This window comes from Saimiri boliviensis, chromosome 8 (assembly GCF_048565385.1).
Source record: "Saimiri boliviensis isolate mSaiBol1 chromosome 8, mSaiBol1.pri, whole genome shotgun sequence".
Lineage (NCBI taxonomy): Eukaryota > Metazoa > Chordata > Mammalia > Primates > Cebidae > Saimiri > Saimiri boliviensis.
The window spans coordinates 25753882-25769937 of record NC_133456.1 but is presented as its reverse complement, the minus strand read 5'-3'; the positions used below and the strand labels follow the sequence as shown (position 1 = coordinate 25769937).

Genomic DNA, 16056 nt, shown 5'->3' with positions numbered 1-16056 from the left:
GTCGGGAGTTCAAGGCTAGCCTGACCAACATGGTGAAACCCCATCTTGAAAAAAAAAAAAATGTTTTTCTAAATGGATATATATTTCCTTGCTTTGTTTTAATTATATAATATTTTCTTCCATTTTTGGCACTTACTATTCTTATTTTGATTATTTTTTTCTCTTTTTTTTTCCTCTGCAAACACTATGGAAACTTGGGCCCTTGTTACTTCTTGGTTGCAAGCATCCAGAAGCAGCTAACAAAATGAACAAGTGGAGAAACAACTTTGCCCTGTGCTTAGTTTACTAAAGCTTCTTTTTGTTTGTTTGTTTGGTGGTCTTGACGGTATGATTTTGGATTGCCTAATATATAACGTGTTGTGCTAGAAAAAACTTCTAACATATACATGTATCGTTTTCATTTAAAAATTAATTAAAGAGAAAGGGAAAAGAGGCATTTTAATGCCCCAGGAATTGAAACTAACATTTTCTGTTTCAGCTGGACCCCTGTGTCCTTCTTGATTTGCTGATTTGCTGATATCATTTGCCATGTGATAGCCAGTACATACATGTCTGCTGGGTAAGCAGTAAAGTTCTAGGGGCAAGATAGTTTTGAGAAGCTCATAATCTGACTGGTGGAGACAGATCTTGAAAATTTGGAAAGATATTTAAATTTTCATTTTTTTCTTTTCTTTTTTTTTTTTTTTTGAGATGAAGTGTCGCTCTGTTGCCCAGGCTGGAGTGCAGTGGTGAGATCTCTGCTCACTGCAACTTCTGCCTCCCAGGTTCAAGTGATTCTTCTGCCTCAGCCTTGGGAGTAGCTGGAATTACAGGTTAATTTTTGTATTTTTAGCAGAGATGGGGTTTCACTATGTTAGTCAGGCTGGTCTCAAACCCCTGACCTCAGGTGATCCGCCTTCCTTGGCCTCCCGAAGTGCTGGGATTATAGGCGTGAGCCACTGTGCTCAGCCTAATTTCTAATTTTCTTAAAAGCAAATAAAAGAAACATCTATTGACCATGATTCTGCACATTTCTCATCTCCGTATCACTACGGTAAAACAATCATGAAAACTGCCATTTTACTACAAACTTACATGCTCTCCTTCTATTAATGCTGACTATGAACAGGAAACATGATCACCTGTTTGAAAAAAAAAAACATTGCTTTGTTCTTTGACAATTTCAAAATAAGGTACTTTGACTTTTTATTCCTTTTAAGAGTTTTTGTAGTTGACGGGTTTTTTTTCTCGCTATACAGTTCTCCTTTGATCTGTATTACCTCAGCTCCTCAGAGATACAACAAGGGTGAGAGTCCTCATTTAGAAAACATTTCTTAATTGTACATGTTTAAAAGCTAATATTTAAGTAAAAACCTCTTAATCCTCCAACCTTATTCCCATTGTGAATAATCTGGTTTAATATGTTAAGTTTATAAATTTGTTCTTTCTCCTCAAAAACAAAAACAAAAACAAAAACAAAAAAACAAAACAAAACAGTTAAGAAACTTTACAAGAATTATAGGTTTAAAAAAATTGCTGAGAAAAATGAGAGTCCTGTTACTTAACCCCTATTAACACGCGGTGTTCAAGCCTTCCAGGGTCAGCGCCTTTTGCTTGTCATCAACGCTAGCTGTTTCACTAGCATGCTGGCTAGGAGTCTTAGTCATTCTTTTCTTCTCCTTGGTAGTGTCTGTACTCTGGCTTCAGCTCCCATGTGCTTTTGTGGATCCCTTTTACATTCTGAACACCAATTTCTTTTAAAATTAGCCAGGCATGGTGGCACACACCTGCAGTCCCAGCTACTCGGGAGGCTGAGGCAGGAGAATCACTGGAACCTGGGAGGCAGAGGTTGCAGCGAGCTGAGATCAGGCCACTGTACTCCAGCCTCAGCGACAGAGTAAGACTCCTTCTCAAAAAAAAAAAAAAAAAAAAAAAAAATTTCCTTCAGGCACCCCACAGGTTGTTTTGTGATGTCCACCAAGTCCTTAAGATTACAGTATTGATGTTTCTCAAATGCTGAAAATAGCATGTCTAAAACATGTTGCTTATCAGCTAGAGTTCACTTTCCATCGTCTTTGTTTTTCCTTTCCTACTCAATATTGTGTTGATGATTAGCAACAGGTTTGTAATTGGTTGCTACAACTTTGTCCAGTTGTTGTGATAGCTTCAGAGGTTTGGAAGACTCTTCTGTTTGCAATCTTTTTAATTGCATGTAGTTTTCACTGGCAGTTGGTTGGCATTCAGCTCTTTGTATCACAATTCCTTCCAATGACAGCTTATCTGATGAGCTCTCAGTAAATACTGTTAATGTCTGTCCTCCGACACTTTGCACCCAAATGGATGTTCTCTAGGAGCACTGACTGAAGCTGGTTTTCCAGCAATATCATGAATATTTGCAAGATCCTCATTCAAAGTAAATGACACCTCAGTCCTTTGATTCTTGGCAATCTGCAGCTTCCCAACTTAACCTCTTCCAGGGGCTTTAGCCCATTGCTGTGACAAATATTTAGGAAACTTGACTAGCCACACTCCTGTGAATGTTTGGCGCTAGTCAGGTCGAGTTCCTCATGCTTGACGGTGGGTCTGTCACCTGTGGAGGCGTGTGGGCTGCAGCAGCCACCCCAGGAGCTGGAGAGTTACTGAGCGAGCCTCAGGCAAGTCACGCTGAGAGGTGAAGAGCCGATGTTCCTTACCTGCCAGAACACTGTGAACCTGGGGAAAGAGCCCAAACAAACTTTTCAGATTAACTAAGACATGTCTCAAATTTTCAGGGTTCACATATTTAATTGTAATTCATATGACATTTTAATATGACTAAAATTATATTATTTAATTATTTTAAAAGCTTTAAAATCATCCCAAGGCCAAACAAAACATATCCGTTAGTTGGAAATTTGTGGGGCACTGGGGACAGAGGCAGAGTGTCCCGATGGCCTTGTGAGCCTGCAGTGCCTGGCCTGTTGTAGGCAGTCGGCAAACGGTTCTTGAATGAATGAATAAATGACTGGATGGATAAGTGAATGAATGAAAGGGCTGGCAGGATGCCCTTGTTCCCACAGGGCTGGGATGCTCACGTTTGCCCGGTATCCCGAGAGAGAACACAGTGTCCAGAGGGAGGTGGTGGAGCTGGCATGGACACAGGCCTGGCTGGCGGCCACCCGTGGCCAGGAGCTGGACTGGGGAGGCCTGGCCCTGCTTGGATCAGCCTTGGAGCCCCTGTGGACACTCCGAATCTCCAGGCAACGGCTTCCAGTCCCTTAGCCCCTTGAGTCACGGTTTAACACAAACACACGGACGTGAGTTAGCACAGCCCCAAAGGAGGCCCCCCACTGCACCCCTCAATGCCCTCTCTTTGCAGCTTTTCACCAGCCCATCACATCTGCAGGAGACTCAGTTCTGAGAGGCTAGGCTGGGAGGGGTAGGGGCTGAGCAGAAGGGAGGAACCAAGCTCTCCCCTCCAGCCCAGGGAGCCAGGAGCTGGCATTCTGGTCCAGGACTTCAGGGAAGCCTCTCTGTCCGCCAAGGCGATGGAAGCTGTGTTTGGGGTCTCTCGTGAGTACAACACTCCACTATTTGTGCCTGTGTGCACGCCGTGCCATGGATATATGTGCCCTTTTTATTCAGTTACACAACCAGCTATGCTTTGTGTGTACACCACTGGAGTTATATGTGGGTAGGGGTGCACAGTGTGCAAGCTTCTGGTATGTGAGTGTAGGTCTCTTTGTGTGCAAAAAGGCCCTACTATATGCATCAGTTTGAAAAGACCATAGCGTGTACACCAGTGTGTGTCTGTGTGCCCCACCTCAGGTGTTTCTGTGCATGCAAAGGCTGCGTGTGCACCCCCCCCCGTATGTGTGCCCCCTGTTGTGTGCACACACCCTGCTGTGTGTGCCGCTGCGCACATCCCCAGGGCCGGAGCGTGAACGCGGCCCCGGTGTGTCCCGGCGGCGAGGCTTGGTTTTCTCGCCTCACTTTGAATGCTTGCCGTCTGAATCTCCCACTAAGACTTCAGGCTACGTGGACCTGAGTGTTCGTGGCTGCCGGGCCGGCTCTGGGATCCCAGGCTGTGGGGCTGGGGCGGAGCGCTGGCCCTGGGTCGAGAGGTCGCCGCGGCCTGCATTCCTGGACGCGCGCGCACAGGCTGGAATCCGTACATTCCATTCATAACATTCCCGCAAGCGGGGCGGGGTTGGGAGGATACGCAAAGTCCGGGAGTGAGTGATTAAAAGGAAGAAAGAAAGGCTTCTTGAAGCTCCAGGCTGTGTGTTTTCTTGCGCGCCCTGGCGCAGGCCCGGGCGCTTAAGCGCCCTTTAAAGGCAGGGACACGTGAGCGGTTTGCGGCGCAGCCTGGCCCCGCCGCGCGCCGGTGGCCTGAGGCTCCATTTGTCCTCCGTGGAGGGCGCGGAGCGGCGGGACTGAGGGAGCCGCGTCCTCTCCCAGGCGGCCTTTGTGGCTGTGTCCAGGGGCCACAGGCCAAGAGAGCAGGGGCGTCAGAGGCAGCCAGCGCAGCCTTTGCGCAACTGAAGCGCCCGCTCGCAGGTCCACTAAGGAGCCAGCCTTATTATCACTCCCATTTCCTCCCTGATGAGGAAACCGAGGCTCAGAGACAGGAAGTAGCCTGTGCGATTCATTCGGTTACCAGGCCCGGTGCCTCCTCCCGTTTATGGCAATACCGACTGCCTTTGCAAGGACCCAGCCCCTCACCATGTGTTTCTGCTCTCCTGACCCCCACATCTCCCTTAGCTCAGTGCCACCCTCCTCCAGGCCGTCCTCCATCCTCCTGCATTTTCCAGCGCCCCTTCTCTTAGCACTGTGTGTGCGGTTCCACTGCCCTCCCCGGCTGAGCCAGGCCTTCCCGAATGACAGGGCCTGTGAACCACCTGTGCTGGGTCACTGGGCAGCATGGACTCTAGAGGCGGGCAGTGGGGCAGGCGGGAGTCTAGCTGGGGGGACATCCTGACATCTGGAGGGTAGAGCCTTGCTCTCCTTGGAGAGACAGAAGCCGGGAGAACAGAAGAAAAAGGCAGAATCTGAGCTGGCCCCTGGTGGGCAGGGAGGCCCGTGGGATGGGGGACGACCAACTTATTTGGGACAAATGGCGCGAGACACTCTGCCGGGACAACGCTGGTCCCATCCCAGAGCTGGACGAGGACAACATGGAGAAGGCCACTTGACTCCAGGTGTGACTGGCCCTGGCCAGGGGTGGGGCTGGACAGAGCGCAGGCTTTGCTGTGGGCCTCTGAGGACAGCTTTCGGGAGCTGGGAGTAGTTGGTGGAAGAAAGGAGGCATCAGGGCAGTCCCTGCAGAGGAAACCGCAAGCAGGAAGGCTGCATGGGAGGGAGCATGGGGTGAGCCTTAGGGTCACCTAGGAGACAGATGGGGACAACCCAGTGCTTAGATTACAGAGTGCCTCCTTCAAAAGACGGAGGGCAGAGTGATGTCTTTGCATGCCCTCTGCTATACCTTGCACAGGCTGGCATTCTGTATTTATTCACTTGGTAGTTCCTGTCCACTTCTCAGATTCACCTGCAGAACAGAGTAAGTGCTTAGAGGTTTGCTGATTGATGAAGAAGGTGCCAGAACAGGCTGGACCCTAACACTCCCTGCTTTGTCAACCAAACATCAGGTTAAAATACCGGGTAGGAGCCTGGGCTGACGAGGGCTGGCCAGGTAATTGAAGGTCATCTCAGCAGGGCCCTCCCCCTGCTCAGTCTTCTAGAGCCATTCCCCAGTGGTGGTGTGACCTTGGACAAGCTCCTTCATTTCTCTAGCCTCTGTGGGCAGCAGTGGCCCTGGTGACTCCATCATGGGGGAAGTACAGACAGCACTAGGGACGCTGTCTGCACAGAGGCCACTCAGCAGAGCTGTGCTGGCTCCTTCCTCATCAACAAGCTCTCTATCCTCCTTCATTTTCCTGGCCATGATGAACTCCTCTGAGGCCATCCTTCCAGCACAGAAACTCTAAGTTGTCCTGATTTGTGCTCACCAAGGCACCTGCTTTCAGCAGTTTGGAGGACCGAGTGGTTCTTAAAGTGGTCCAGAGAGCTCTGGGGCCTCAATACACTTTCAGGGCATCTTCAAGGTGAAAACCATGTTTGCGACAATGTTAACATATTACTCCTCTTTCTCATTCCCTCTTGGAGGCATGGCAGCAACTTCCAACAGGCATGACGAAGTCATTGCTCTGACAGCCAATGGGCAGGTGTTGTGATGTCACCACTCTGACAGCATGTGTTCCTGTGCTTTAAAATTTCCTCCAAAGTTGGTTAAGGGATACAGAAATACAGTTGGGTAGAAGGAACAAATGCTAGTATTTGGCAGTATGATAGTGAAATTATAGGTTAACAGTAATTTCTTGTCTATTTCAAAATAGCTAAAAAGAGATTTGTAATGTTTTCAACAGAAAGAAAAGATACATGTTTGAGATCATATATATTCCAATTACTTTGATTTGATCATTGCACATTGTATGTATGTATCAGAATATCATATGTACCCCCAAAATATATACAACCTAATATAGATAGATAAATAAATAAGCCTCTCAGTTTTCTTTTCTTTTTTCTTTTTCTTTTCTTTTCTTTTCTTTTTTTTTTTTGAGATAGAGTCTCGCTCTGTCACCTAGGCTGAAGTGCAGTGGTGAGATCTCAGCTCACTGTGACTTCTGCCTCCCGGGTTCAAGCCATTCTCCTGGCTCAGCCTCCTGAGTAGCTGGGATTACAGATACATGCCACCACACCCAGCTAGCCTCTCATTTTTCATTTCAAATATATTAAATACCAAAAGGTATAACTCACCATCTTTTTAAAAAGCTCATCAAGGTCTACAGCAATTTTTAATTTATTCATTAAGAGTGTAAAGGGGTCCTGAGACTACAATTTTGAGAATCACTGGCTTAAACCGAGTTTAAATCCAGGTTCTGTTCCTGAACGTCTACAAGGCCTGGAGGAAATTACTTTAAACATGTGAAGTCTCAGTTTCTCTTCTTAAAAGGAGGAAAAAGGCACCTTCCTTATTGTGTGACGTGGCTCATTACTGAGACAATGCAAACAAAACACACAGACATGAGCCCAGCCGTCCTGCATGGTGGAGCCCTCCTTCCAGGTGGAGGCTGCCAGCTGCCCTGGCTTGCGCTCCAAGGACCAGGGTGCCCATGGGCTTTGGAGGGACTCTTAGCAGCTAGCTCCTCAAAGGCTGGCAAACAAGGACAAGCAGAGCCCCTGCCCCGGAGCATTCATCCAGCCTGGCACCTTCCCCAGGCGGGCGCCCAGCCAGCTGCCTGAGTACACATTTTCCTACATGTCCAAGGTGTGAGAAAAGTAACACGTTTGTTGTTGATCTTGTTGGAAAAGCCTGGTTTTAAAGAGCAGTGTGTTTTCAACTTGTTGCGAAGTACATTCTGTAATTCCTGACCAAAATATCAACTGACGTTAAAAAAAAAAAAAAAAAAAAAAAAAAAACCCTCCTTCACGGAAAAAAATATTTTGTTTGGAGACTGATCCCTTAACACTGGTGGAGGGTTCGACGCCTCCTCCACCTCCTCCCAGGGCCTTTCGGGGAGGGTCGGCTATCCCTGCAGAGTGCCAGGACTCAGCCTGGGCAGCCTGGCTTCTGCCACAAGAGGCACAGAAGTCAAACATCCAGAGAAAACCACAGGGGAAAAGGAGCTATTCACACTGAAAAGAGAATTCAGTGAGGTGGCCAGTTACAAAATAAATATACAAATCTTGTGGCTTGCCAAGTGCCCCAAAATAGCCGTAACAAAATATATTGGGGGAAAAAAGGTCCCATTCACAATTCAATAAGAAATTAGAAGTTCCTAGGAGTACACTAAACAAGGAAACACTTACAGGGCCTAAAATCAGAAGGCTCCAACCCTTACCTGAGAAGCACAAATGTAGTATACATATATATCCATATACACACATGTCCCTGGAGAGAAAGACATAAAATTGCAAAGATGTCCATTTTCTAGCAAGAAATATGTGAAAAGAAAACCAGGGGAGCAGGGAATGAGATTTGCCTTATCAGCTGTTAAAGCTAAAAATCTTTTAAACGTTGAATTCCCGATGCCAGAATGCGGTGGAACAGAATCAGAACTTCACATGCCCACTGGAAGTTATGTAAGCATTTAATATGTGATAAGATGACCTTTCAGATTAGTGTGCAAATCATAGGTTTTTTTCAAGAAACAGTTTGGGCAAATGGCCAATCCCTCGAAATGAAATAAAGTTAGATTTCTCTTTCTCACTCTAGATGGATTAAAGATTCATACGTAACATGAAACCATAAAAACATGAGAAGCATATATCAGTGAATATTAATGTAATCCTGGGGGTAAGGGAGAACTTAATAAACATGAAACCAGAGATTGAAACAACAAGGGAAAAGGTAAATGGGTTTGATCGGAAAAAAAGTTAAAGCTTCACTGTGTCAATAAATACAAACCAATCTGTGCATTGAAAAGACTCTAGTAGCTTTGACTGCAACCTTTTTCAACTTCTTGATAACACAGGGCAAGATGAAACTTGCCACGTTCATCCAGGCAGGGAATATTCATCTAGTAGTTGAAAAAAAAAAGGCCAGGCGCAGTGGCTCACACCTGTAATCTCAGCACATTGGGAGGCCAAGGTAGGCGGATCACCTTAGGTCAGGAGTTCAAGATCAGCCTGGTCAACATGAGGAAACCCCGTCTCTACCAAAAAATACAAAAATCAGCCGGGCATGGTGGCAGGTGCCTGTAATCCCAGCTACTTGGGAGGCTGCAGCTGAAGAATCACTTGAGCCCGGGAGGCAGAGTTTGCAGTGTGCCAAGATTGTGCCACTGTACTCCAGCCTGGGCAACAAACCAAGACTCCATCTAAAGAAAAAAGACCCCTGCCCTGCCTTAATGGAGTAAACATCAAGAATGAGAGACAACTAACAAGAAAGCAAACAAACTAAAGACTGCCCACTGAAAACCTGCATCAAAACTCAAATGAACAACAAAGTTTGGGGCTGGGCTCACTGGTTTACACCTGTAATCACAGTGCTTTGGGAGACTGGGGAGGGAGGATCACTTGAGGCCAGGAGTTCAAGGTCAGCCTAGGCAACATAACGATACCCTAACTCCATAGAAAACAAAATAATTAGCCAGGTGTAGTAGCTCATGCCTATAATCCCAGCCCCAGCTCCTGGGGAGGCTGAGGTGGGAGATTGCCTGAGCCCAGGAGGTAGAGGCTGCATGGAGCTATGATTGTGCCACTATACTCCAGCCTGGGCAATGGAGTGAGACCCTGTCTTAAAAAAATAAAATCCAAGGTATTGGAGAAGCTGCTAAAAACAGCAGATGGCAATCAACTTGGAGATACCTATCCATACTGCAACTCAGAAGTGCTCTAAAGTCTCCATCTAGTCTTGTAGCTGTTTTCAGAGAACTCTTCCTCTGTACTTTTTTCCTTCTTTAGTATTTTTTTGTCATCCCATGCTATTTCCTTTTTCTTCTACTCATCACTGAAAGACTGAACGTTCACAGCCTATCATATAAATAATAACAAATAAATGTACAATTTCAAGTGCTGCTATGAAGGAAAGTTCCTGACTGTAGATGGTCTATGGGTGTGTCTTTCTAATTTTAATAGTTTTATATTCATTTTAAGGTGTATTTAGAAAAAAATTGTTTTCCATTTATGGGAGAGACATGATATTATCTTTTTTATAATTCTTCTTTTATTGAGACAGGGTCTTGCTCTGTTGCCCAGGCTGGAGAGTAGTGATGCAATCACAGCTCACTGTAGCCTCAACCTCCTGGGCTCAAGTGATACTCCTGCCTCAGCCTCCTGTGGCTCCGGGACCATAAGTGCACACCTCCATGCACAGCTGATTTTTAAAAAACTTCTTGGCTGGGTGTGGTGGCTCACGCCTGTAATCCCAGCATTTTGGGAGGCCAAGGCAGGCAAATCACCAGAGGTCAGGAGTTTGAGATAGCCCGACCAACATGGAGAAACCCCATCTCTACTAAAAATACAAAATTAGCTGCGGGTGGTGGCGCACGCCTACTCAGGAGGCTGAGGCAGGAGAATTGTTTGAACCTAGGAGGTGGAGATTGCGGTGAGCCGAGATTGCGCCATTGTACTCGCCTGGGCAACAAGAGCAAAACTCCATCTCAAAAAATAAAAAAAATTAAAAAAATACTTTCAGAGATGGGTTCTGGCTGTGTTACCCAGGCTGGTCTCAAACTCCTGGGCTTAAGTGATTCTTCTTCCTTGGCCTCTCAATGTGATGGTATTACAGGCATGAGCCACCTTACCTGGCTATTTCCTTTTAAATAAATATATTTCAGTAAGGAGTTGATTTGAAGAACAAGATGATATATATACTAATACAGGTGGTTCAAGTGCATGGGGAAATTCATGAACTTGACAAGGCAAAGAGCTGACATTGGGGAGTTGCTGATGACCTCAAAGAGCAGCTGCAGAAGGGCTTGGCTCAGGCCACGTGTCAGGACCACTAATGGGAAGTATTGGGAGATTAGACAAAGAGGTCTAGACAAAGTGGGGGGGTTGAGCTGAGACAGAGGAGCAAAGGGGTTGAGGGCAATCAAGGGAGTGGGCATGGAAGATAAGAACAAGAACATTTCGGCTATGACAAAAGAGCCTCCTGGTACAGTCCTGGCCAGGCTTGAACAGGGGCAGTAGTGAGGGGCTCAGTTCTGGGGCCAGGCTTCCTGGGTTCAAATCCCAGCTTATTCTTCCTAGGTGAGGTAGTGGCTCTCTCTGTCCTTGGCTTTCCCGGGTACACAATGGTGATGAGAGTGGCCATCTCATGGAACACTGACTATATGTCAGCTTCCTCTTCTACAAAATGGAGCCCTAAATAATCCCTTGCTCCTAGAGAGCAATGAGTTTTGAGTGTTTCATAAGGTGAGGTGCACAGAACAGCTCCCTGCAGAGGCAGCTCTCAGCAGACGCCACTTCCATTTCCTCTGCAGGCTCCCGTTCTGACCACCGCCAATATGAATGGGGGATGCACAGACACCTAGGTGAGCTACCCTGCATTTTCCATCCCCTTTCACCCTCTGACTTGCTCAGTGTCCTAGGAGGCTCACCTCTAGGGGCCCTCGCCCTTGAAGTCCTGCAGGACAATGGGAAGCTCTGACATAGGCTGGCAGGATAGAAGCCCCAGGCTGTCCCGTCCCCACACCCAGCTCTGTGGACGTATTTTGGGAGTGGCTTCCTCTTCTTTGTCCCTGCAGGCCCAGGAGGTTCACATCTCTCCCACTGGGTCTCCACCTCCCCCATCTTGTTGGTCCCTTCCCTGCTGCCCACACTACCTGTTGATCACCAGCTACTCCCTTAAACTCTTTTCTGGTGCCCTTTGCTGTGACCCTCTGTGCCCCCCTGGCCTTCCTCTGACTGATGTCCCACAAGAGTTTCGTCTCTATCTGCACAAAGTTCTGCTTGCCCCTCCTAAACCGTCAGTTGCAAACTCCCAACCAGATGCAGAAGCTCACCTTGGGCCCTACCCACCCACCGCCCCCACTGCCACCCCAACAGGCCCATTTCCCTGGGCCTGCTCCTCCCAAGACCCATCTTGGCACCCCTGTGGTGTCCTCCAGCAAGATTCACAGCTCTCCCACAGCGCGACGGGACTAGCTCTCTGCTCTGCTTCCCACCCACCCCCGTAGTGGCAGGGGACCAACCTCCAATGGCCTGGTAAGAATTATGTCCATTGTTAAGCCAGAATTTGTTGCGCTGCAGGGTGAAACCAGACCACGGAGAACCTTTAGAATGTCACGTTAACCCTGGAAGTGACGGGAAGCTCTGCGGAGAAGGTGTCTGAGTGAGCCGGGGTGAGATGACCGTAAAGAGAGGAAGCTGCTCACAGTCCAGACCCAGAACTGTTCACACAACCTTGCTGTCGCTAGCAGCCTCCAGCTGTTCCTCCCCTTCTTTCCTGCCTTCCTTCCTTCCTTCTTCCTCCCTACCTTCTTTCCTTCCATCCTCCCTTCGGCTTCATTCTTTCTTCTTCTCCCTTCTTTTCTCCCATCTTCCTTTCTTCCTCCCTCTTTCCTTCTTTTCTTTCTCCTTCTTCCTCTGCCTCCTTCCTTTCACCTTTCTTCTTCCCTTTTCTTTCTTCCTTCCTCTTTTCTTCCTTCATTTTCCTTTTCCCCTTTGCTCTTTTCTTTTTCCTTTCCTCCTCCTTTTCTTGGCACCGGGAGGTATTTCGTGGCGTGAATAGACACAGTTTGATACTAGTATTGACAGCAAATTTCAGCCACTCCTGACACAGTCTCCCCTACCCAGACATTGCGGAGGCAAAGCTTGTGAAACACTGGGAAATTTCAACAGGGTTGGAAATTGGAAGTATTGCTCCATAGTTCATCAGAGGCCTTCCCTGAGCATCCGCGTGTGATAGCTGTGTGGGGCAGCCAGCTATCTCATGTCTTCCTCCCCCATGCCCGTGCTTCTTCTTCAGCACTACCTTGAGACTGCAATTCCCTGCAAGCTAAACAGCCCCAAGAACCCTCTGAGAGGCTACAGGGACCTACCTGGGGAGCCTAGGAGACGCAGGGGCCTTGCACTTTGAGTTATGGTTTTTCTTGCCAGAGGAAAACCCTGCAGATTGCTGAAAGCTGCAGGAATAAACTCATGCCTTTGTGGAAGAACAGCCAGACCACAGGCTCTCGGAAGACCCAATCCTCAGGACAGCAGAGGCTCACAACACGAAAGCCTCTAGGCCACCAGGAAGTTGGCAAGATATGGTTAGCTCAAGTTACTCTCCTCTCAAGAGGTAGAGGGAGGGGCACTCATCCGCTCTGTTTACCAACCAGCACCGGGTTCACATGGTTCTCTCCTTCAAGTAGGAGTAAGCAGGGGGAAGTGGGGCCTGAAAAAAACTCTAGATCAGAGAAGACAGAGACTAAAGGTTCTGCCGTGGACAAAATTAAAGAAATTGCCAGGAAACTACACTCACAAAGGAAGAGCATATTTGTTGACACTACTGACTACAAAAGCAAAATGTACATTTCAGTAAACGTTGCAAAGCGATCTCAACAAAATTCTAGAAAGCTGGGGAATCTGTGAAACAAGATATTAATGCTAATAAAGCAAGAAGCAAAGATTAAATGGGAGATGTTGAGGGGCAAGATACGCATAGATTTTTACCTTTCATTTGAAAATGAAGGAAAGAAGGAAAATGGTAATAATAAGAATAGCACAAAAAATGCCCACTTATTTTGTACCCAGAGTCACCTATTGCTAGCATTCTGCCAGTTGCTTTATCATCTTCTCTGACTATATACATGTGTGTATATACATGTGCATGCATATGCATATCTATACATGTACACAAATACAAACATATATATACCTCTACATAAAATTTCTTTCGGAACCATTTCATGGTAAATTGCATAGATCACAGTCCTTTATCCCTAGGTAAAGGTATCCTATCCTTAGGATCAGCTATTGCATTTAGTCATTCCACTCTTTAATCTGGAACATTTTTGTAGCCCTTCTTCGACTTTGTATGACATTAACATTTGCGAACCATACGGTGCCTTTTCCTTTTGTTTAATAAAGAAATCATCTCTCGTTTTGCTGGTTAGTGTATAAGTCTGTTCTTACACTGCTATAAAGAAATACCTGAGACTGGATAACTTATAGAGATTTAGTTGGCTCATGGTTCTGCAGGCTGTACAGGAGGCATGGCTGGAAGGGGGGTGCCTTGGGAAACTTACAATCGTGTCGGAAGGCAAAGGGGAAGTAGGCACATCTTTACATGGCCAGAGGAGGAGGAAGAGAGAGCAGGGAAGTGCCACACACTTTCAAACCACCAACTCTCAGGAGAACTCACTCACTATCATGAGAACAGCAACAAAGGGGAAATCCACCCCCATGATCCAATCACCTCCCATCAGGTCCCCCTCCACTGGGGATTACAATTTGACATGAGATTTGGGTGAGGCCACAGAGCCAAACATATCAGTTATATTCAGATCATTAGTTTCAGGCTGGGTACCCATGAGCATGCCGTCGGGGTGTCACATCTGCAGGCACAGAATGGCTATTGGCCACTCACATGCTGGAGCTGTGACCCCCGTGGAGATGTGGGATGGGCTGCTCTCAATGGTGTTCATGAATCAAAAGCTCTTGTGTGCTCTCTCTCTCTCTCTTTTGCTCACTCTCCGTCCTTTCCGAATTTTTAAAGTGACACCATTCTACAAAACGTGACAGTGAAATCACATGCTTATCTTTCCTCCCTCCCATACCCCTTCAAGAATCAAGCTTCTGCGCCAGCCCCACAGGACCAGGCCAAGGAGTGACAACAGACAAAAGAGGCAACGTGTTGGAAGATGAAAGAGGGAGCCCCGAGCTCCCCGGACAGATGGCTTCTGAACTTGGACCCCATGAAGTGTTAGAAGGCACCCAGTGTCCACATCCTGTATTGTGTAACACTCCGTCACGGGGTTGAGGCAGCACCCGATAGTCTGCATCAGCATTCCCATGGTGACAGTTATGAGTATTCACACTGACTAGGACAAGGGAAGACTATAATGGCTTCAGTCAGTTCGGATCAAGTTTTGCCACTACATGAATTCAGGGCAGTTCAGGTTTTTCTGGCAAATTATTAATGAGCAAAATGTCAGTTTGCAGAGCCTGGTAAGACTGGGATGGGAATAAGGGACTGTGGCCAACCTGATGTTGAAATTAAGCCTCTGGGAAGGGAGCAAACAGTGCTGCCCATTAGCCCCACAGAGACCAGGCTGCCATGGGGACCAGTGCTGGAGGGGGACGCTGCTGGAAGCAAGAGGTCTTAGGAGTGGTCCTCCCTGGCTCCTCCAGTGGCGTCCTGGCCTCCCTCCTAGCTGGTGCTGGCGGAAAGCATCTCTGAAGAGGAGGTGAGAACCTGCCACCCAAGAGTGAGTAGGGGTCAGCCAGGTGCAGAGTCAGTGGAAACTGCCCCTGCTGCTCCATGAGGTGGAAGCACAAGGCCAGTGAGGGCCAAAGGTGGGTACTGGGAGGGGCAGCACCATCCAAAGGACAAGCTTGGACTCCAGCTGCAGTAGGAGCTGCTGGGAGGTTTCAGGCCCTGGAATAACCAGATCTGATTTGCACTATGAAGAGATCACCCAGGGCTGCTGCTTGGAAAACAGGATGTGGGGGCCAGAGGGCGGGTAGAGGCTGGTGGAGAGTCCTGCAGCTGGGAAAGGCCTGAGGGCTGGGGTGGGCATGCCCTGCGGGGGCCCGCTGTCACTACACAGACAGCCTTGGGTGGTGCAGGCAGGAGAGGAACAGGGGTCCAGGGAACTCCCAGGCTTCTGGTGTGGGAAACAGAATGGAGGAAAGCCCACCCGCTGCCTGGCAGCTGCGCTACAGTGGTTTGCGGCCCACTCCTGGAGGAGGATGGCTGGGTTCAAATCCCACCTACTTGCTGTATGATGTTGGTTAAACTATTTAATCTCTCTGGGTCTCAGTGATAGCTTGATAACAGTGTTCAAAAGTCCTGAAACAGGGCCTAGGAACTAGGAGTGCCCTCTAGCAATGATCCTGTCCTTCCAGGGCTTCAGATTCTCCTTTGCCAAGATCCCCCTGTGGTGAGTATTCACTTAGCACCTGGGATATTCACCCTCTGCTTTAAACCAACCAGTGTATTCCTTGCTGAGGAGCCTTTAACTTCACTTTCAAAAAAATCCTGTGATAGGCCGAGCACAGTGGCTCATGTCTGTTATCTCAGCACTTGGGAGGCCAAGGCAGGGTAATCACGAGGTCAGGAGTTCAAGACCAGCCTGACCAACATGGTGAAACCCCCCATCTCTACTAAAAACACAAAAATTAGCCGGGAGTGACACCATGCACCAGTAATCCCAGCTCCTCAGGAGGCTGAGGCAGGAGAATCTCTTGAACCCTGGAGGTGGAGGCTGCAGTAAGCCGAGACTGTGCCACTGCACTCCAGCCTGGGCGACAGAGTGAGACTCCATCTTAAAAAAAAAAAAAAATTCAGGCTAAATCCAACTCTTGCATTTTTTTACATAGATAATATTTGAAAGGTCTTATATGTGTATGCATATCTTTTCCTTATTGAATTTAGGAATG

The 16056-nt window shown here is 47.6% G+C and overlaps 1 pseudogene; it reads right to left on the bottom strand.

Moving 5' to 3' along the window:
- Positions 1-845: 845 nt before the first annotated feature.
- On the bottom strand, positions 846-4755 carry LOC120367147 (general transcription factor IIF subunit 2-like; annotated as a pseudogene).
- Between the last annotated feature and the right edge of the window lie 11301 nt (positions 4756-16056).